General features: G+C 40.7%; 1 protein-coding gene across 1 annotated transcript in view; it reads right to left on the reverse strand.

Annotated features, from left to right (window-relative positions):
- Window positions 1–42, reverse strand: part of LOC115284241 (spindlin-2B) — a 1,928-nt gene extending 1,886 nt beyond the window's left edge. Inside the window, exon 1 of the mRNA XM_029930952.1 lies at window positions 33–42. The gene's annotated coding sequence lies outside the window, so the exon portion shown is untranslated. The remainder of the gene's footprint in view (window positions 1–32) is intronic.
- Between the last annotated feature and the right edge of the window lie 6,546 nt (window positions 43–6,588).

The raw sequence follows: 6,588 nt of genomic DNA on the forward strand, positions 1-6,588 counted from the left end.
GTCTCGGGGCCTCACGTGCCCAAATCGGACACCTCGCTGCTGCCTCCGCGGTGAGCCTGTGTCAAAGGAGGATCAGCAGGCGACGAGCCGGGTGCTTGCACGGGCTGGGAGGGGTGGATCTGTATGCAGGGAGCGCGTCTAGGAGGGCTGCGGGGTAGGCGAAGAGGATGGCGGCGGTATCTCCAGCTCGGAGCTTCGCGGGCCCTCCGCCTCCCGGTCGGCGGCGGCTACCCCTCTGCCACATTGGGCTTCCACCAGCCGCTGCCGCTGCTGCTCCTGCAGTCTCCTCCCTCTCTCTGTATAGGAGCAGACTTTCAGTTTCCTGTTGGTAAAGAGGCCTCCCCTTCCTGCTAAATACTAGGCAAACAGACTTCCTTGTCCTGGAACTACTCCTGGGATTTTCTTCTTCTTTCCAAAAATCAGATTCTTGGGAAGTGTATGTTGTCCTTTCGTCTTCCTGTGTACTCCACCCTCTTAGGTTCTCACGCTCCAGCTCTCATCTCTCCTGCTTGAAAACCTTTTCATTTTTTTCAAATATTCTTCATTCTTTTTGCATATTCACAAATTCACGAAGATATACCTTCCGCAAAACACATATGTTACAGAAATCCTTTATAGTATAGTCCTAGGGGGGAAATGTGTGTGTGTGTACATGTGAGTGTGTGAGTGTGTGTGTGTGTGTGTGTGTATATATATATTCACATTGCCTCTATGTATTTACAGGTAATCATATCCTTAGGCATATAATCTGAAGTATACACCTCTGCAATCATATAACACACAGACACAATTCTTCGTCTATACACATCCAGAGAAATGCATAAATAAGAATTTATCCAAAGTGGGTATAAGCATCTTAGATTTTGAAATATTTCTTTACAGAAATACTGGGTTATTTTAAACTAATGGAGTTTTTCTTGAATTTGATTACAGTTAGTAATAACCTTGTCTAGTTTTACATAAAATGCTATTCAATTTGAATCTTGTTTGTAATCTTTTACGTTGCTTACAGATTGTTTCAACATATCTTATACTTTTGTAAAATATCAGTATTGTTATGGTACTATATATGGTAGGATGTTATCAGCTATTTGCTAGAGGAAAGAAATGTCAAAAAGACTCAAAATTAACACACTTATTAGCTAATTATCTGAAAAATCTGATAAACATCGGATTAGGCTTAGTCTATGTTCTCAGTTTCATGAGCTGAATTGTGTCCCTTCCAAATTCATATGTTTGTGTCCTACCAGTACCTCAAAAGGTTAATGTATTTGGAGGTAGGGCCTGTAAGGCAGTAATTAAGGTGAAATGGTATCACATGCGTGGGCTTCAATCCAATGTAACTAGTGTCTTTATAAGAAGAGGAGATTAGAACACAGAAGAAAGACCATTCAAAGAGAAAGGGAGAACATGGCCATGTAGAAGCCAAGAAGTGAAACCTGAAATCTTGGACTGGGACATCTTGATATTGGATTGATAACATCTAGAACTGTGAGAAAATAAATTTTTATGATTTAAGCCACTGAGTCTTTGTTACTTTTTTTAAAGTTTATTTATTTATTTTGAGTCAGAGAGTCAGAGAGAGAGAGAGAGAGAGAGAGAGAGAGAGAGAGAGAACACAAACACAAGTGTGGGAGGGGCAGAGAGAGAGAGAGAGAGAGAGAGAGAGAGAGAGAGAAAGAATCTCAAGCAAGCTCTGCACTGTCAGCACAGAGTCCAGTGTGGGCTTGATCCCTCCAACTGTGAGATCATGACCTGAGCCAAAACCAAGAGTTGGACACTTACCAACTGAGGCACCCAAGTGATCTTCTGGGGGAGGGACCTGCCACACTGAGACTGAGGCAAGTGTGACAAAGAAGGTCAGTTGCACCAGAGCATAAGAGTTGAGGCTTAATGTAAGCAAATTAGGCAGCCAGTGCCAGTGTCAGTGCCACACTGCTTCCCACAGGTGGCTCTGTGTTTATGCTGAGGATCAGGGGAGACAGATGGTGACAGTTAGCTCTTTTATTCCCTGTGGAGCATCTCCATGAACATTGCCTCTCAAGGATGTGCTCCAGGAAGAGCAAATAATCTGTCCCCTTGTATGTCCCAGACGCTCTTCTGATTGATGTTTCCATGCTGTCTGGCCCTGAGTTGCTTGCCTGTCTTTTCCCCAGTAGCAGTACAGTACCCTCTGGGCTCTACCCTAGCCAAACCCACTGACATTTAAAACTCCAGGCTTGCTTGGTTTGTTTCCCTCTTTTTTCTTTTTTCCTTTTTCCTTTTGTTACCTTTAAAAAATCTTTAAATGCTTGTTTATTTTTGAGAGACAGAGAGAGAGAGAGAGAGAGAGAGAGACAGAGAGAGACAGAGAGAGAGCAACTACCAGGGAGAGGCAGAGAGTGATGGAGACATAGAATCTGAAGCAAGCTTCAGGCTATGAGATGTCTGCACAGAGCATGATATAGGGCTCGAACTAGCGAACCATGAGATCATGACCTGAGATGAAATCGGACACTTAACTGACTGATCCACCTAGTGCCCCTCTTTGTTACCATTTTATCTCAATCCTAATAAATGAATACACTAGATGATGGCGTCTAAAACCAGTTTTGCTGTATCTTCTCTTATCTCTCTGATGTCAGTTTCACCATGAAGCTTGTATTACAATATGGCTGTCAACCGTTGGCAGTTATATACTTCCTTATCTTTATGCAGTGACAGAGAGAAGCTCTACAATAACTTTTAATCAAAATTTTGCTTTGCTTTGATTGGGACCAGCATAGATCCTTATGATTTTTGATCACTGGACTATCACTTTACTTCTAAGGCATACATTGTTAGGGAAAACACTAACAGTTATCTTTATGAAAGGGAGAAAGTTGTTGATGGTCACAACTATCTCTCCCATTACTTTGATATACCATACTGCGTTCCTCACATCCCTTGGTTCATTGCACTGGTAAATACGGGCATCTCCTCACTATGACTAACACTGGTGGAGTTGTTTATCTAAAGACTGACTCAAAGAGTGCCTGGGTGGCTCAGTCGGTTAAGCGTCTGACTTTGGCTTAGATCATGGTCTCATGGTTAGTGAGTTTGAGCCCCATGTTGGGCTCTGTGCTGACAGCTTGGAGCCTGGAGCCTGCTTCAGATTCTGTGTCTCCCTCTCTCTCTGCCCTTCCCTGCCTCAAGCCCTGTCTCTCTCTGTCTCAAAAATAAATAAAACATTAAAAAAAAGAAAAAAAATTAAAGACTGACTCAAGCTGGGATTACTGTCCTGAATGTGATAATTGTGTAGCCCATTCAGAAGTCTAATCGGAAGAATGTGTAGCCAGCTGATATTTATGTGTGGACTTTCTCATTATGTGTTCAGCTCCCTACAAGTCTACCTTTCACTCTGAAGATGTGACAGGAAGGTAGTATGCAAGATAGCATTGAAATGCTTTCTATTTATACATGTGCAAACACTACATAGACCTCTAATACCTCAGATTTTGAGGGCAGTGAGTAATTCAAAGTCTTAAAGTTACAGAGCCATGAGGAAAGGGGCTGTGCTTTACATATATTTTTAGTTTTAATTTATGAAGAAAAGGTTGGATGTTTTGGACGATACTTTAATCCATGAACAAGCCAGGCCTGAGTGGCTTGGGAAGTGGGTTGTGTAGCAGACTGAATTATGTCCTCCACAAATTCATATTTTGAGGCCCTAACTCCCAATATGATGATATTTGGAGATGGGTCCTGTAGGAGAAAATATGGGTAGTTGAGGTCGTGAGGGTGAGGTCACAATAGGATTAGTGGCCTTATATGAAGAGGAAAAGATATCAGAGCTCAGTCTCTACTGTGTAGGGACACAGTATGAAGGTGGCAAAGCACAAGCCAGGAAGAAAACGCTCACCAAGAACTTCATTGCTTGTCCTTGATCTCAGACTTCTACCTTCTAAATTTCAGAAATTTTAAATAAATTTCTGTTTTTTAAGTAATCCAGTCTATGGCATTTTTTATGGCAGTCCAAACAGATTAATATAGGTGGTGACCTTGGCAATGAGCTTTAAGCAATTCTTCCAGGTCAGCATCTACCCCATTCCAGTCATATTTGTCTGTTCTTGATCTTACTCCTTTCCAAAGAGCCAATTTATTTAAATTCACACTAACTATTATAACTCCTTTCCAAACTCACTTGATTCCCATTGTTGGAAGTACTGAAGAGGGGAATCTCAGTGTGTTAAAATGTACCTCCCCCTCAATTGTAGACTATTTCTTGATTGCTGTGGAAAGAACCCAGTTGTATCCAATTTCTGTATTCTCAACAGAGAAAGGATTTAGCCAGATAAAAATCTAAACATTGTAGTTCATCTTTAGATGTCTAAATGAGTCATTCTACCATGCCCAAGAGTTTAAGATGATGAACTTTGTGTGACCACACTTCAATTCTTGGGACTCAGGTATTCTGGATTCTTCTGCAGAAAGTGAAGCATTTCTACTGGGAATTTTATAGAGGTAGGGACATTCAGCTACTTTGGGACACAAGGATTGGCCCAGTAAAACAAACTTCTCAGAGAAATAGATTCAGAATTACTTGGCAACAGGCCAGAGTGAACCTCTCTTGTATTTATATCAACAGATTGTGAAGTAGCTATTGGGGAAGGATCCAAAATCAATAGGCAGCATCATAGCCTCATTCTGAGGAAGATCATAGGTCTTGCTCTCATGGATCCATTTCAACAGGCTTTGGCTGTGGTTTCAGAGAATCTACAGGAAACTGATGGTGGCATTTTCAATCAACTGTTAGAGGTGCCATTGCTCTTAACCTTCTTTTTTTATTAATATTTTATTGTCAAATTGGTTTCCATATAACACCCAGTGCTCTTCCCCACAAGTGCCCTCCTCCATCACCACCACATCCCTTCCCCCTCCCCCTCCCCCTTCAACCCTCTGTTCCTTTTCAGTATTCAATAGTCTCTCAAGTTTTGTGTCCCTCTCTCTCCCCAACTCTCTTTCCTCCTTCCCCTCGCCATGGTCCTCCATTAGGTTTCTCCTGTTAGACCTATGAGTGCAATCATGCTAAGCAAAATAAGTCGGGCAGAGATGGACAGATACCATATGTTTGTGCTCCTAACCTTCTTATAAGTATTGCTAGTCAGCAGTAAGTAGGTGAAGGGTTTGAGGTCTTCACAGATAGCATTTCAAAGAACTAGAAACGTTTCTTATTTTCCTCTTGATATTCTGAAGCCACTAGAAAGTCTCTTTAAGTGTCACTTTGCCCTTAGATAAGATCTTTGTAATTTCCTCCAGTGATGATATCCTAGGTGGTCATTTTATTTGGCCTGTTAATTGTAAAGCAAATTGTTTAAAATGATAACTTGAAAATTGAAAGGTACGCAAGTCTAATGAGCTTAAGAAATTATTAGAGAAGATTTCATTGAGCTAATAAAATACCTGCTTTTATTGAGATTTCTAATTAAAATATTTCCTTACACAATAATAGTCTAGTGGTTTAATAACTGAAACAATATTGATAGGATAAGAAATAATTGCTTAAAGTAATTTAAATTGCTTCTTGAAGTATATCCAAAATATTTAAGAGTGATTGGCTCCCTTTGGAGCTGAGCTACAGTCTTTTTCCCTAAATAATAATAATTAGTTAATGCTCTATGACTAAACTCTAGGCTATACAACCTAAACTCCTAGAACTCAAATTTTAACACTACTATGAATCATCTGGGGAGGGATCTTATTAAAATGCACATTTTGATTAAGTAGGTCTAGAGTAGGATCTGAGATTCTGCCAGGTGATACCCAGGCAGCTGGTGCATGAACTGCATTTTGAGTAGCAAGGGCTTCTTGGACCAAGAAACCTAGGGTAGAATGTCTCCTAAAGAGCCTCAGTTGATGAGGTTTTTCTCGCATCAATTGGAAAAGAAGACCTAGTTCTGAGACCTATAAGAGACTGGAAGAGCTCATTACGTGGTTTTTTATACCTATTGCAATGGCATCTGGGATATTGTATTGTGATATGCTTTGTTATATAAACCTCCCTATATTCTTTGAAGGCATGAGACATAGGGGTGGTGGGTATCTACAAATGAAATTGAGTAGAAGCTTAAATATATTGGTCTTCTATAAATCAACATCTTAATGCAATGGGGGTTAAAAATTTTGTCTCATGTGCCCACTAAAAGTAATCTGAAATATTAATGCACTCATTTACATGTTTTAGGATGGCATGAAAATGTTTTTATTACAAGATTGTGTACTTACAAAGGATGTAATTTCCTTTGTACTGTTAATACTGAAATTTTAAATGTCTTTTTTTTTGAGAGAGAGAGAGAGAGAGAGAGAGGGAGAGAGAGAGTCAGTCAGCAGGGGAGGGTGAGAGAGACAGGGAGACGCAGAATCCGAAGACAGGTTCCAGGGTCTGAGCTAGCTGTCAGCACAGAGCCTGATGGGGGCTCAAACCCATGAACCACGAGATCATGACCTGAGCTGAAGTCGGACGCTCAACTGACTGAGTCACCCAGGTTCCCCACTATGCAAATGCTTATAATGGTATAAATGTACATTTTGAAACATAAAAAATAAAAATTTAGTGGAAATGCATCTTGA

Source organism: Suricata suricatta, chromosome X (genome assembly GCF_006229205.1).
Source record: "Suricata suricatta isolate VVHF042 chromosome X, meerkat_22Aug2017_6uvM2_HiC, whole genome shotgun sequence".
Classification (NCBI taxonomy): domain Eukaryota; kingdom Metazoa; phylum Chordata; class Mammalia; order Carnivora; family Herpestidae; genus Suricata; species Suricata suricatta.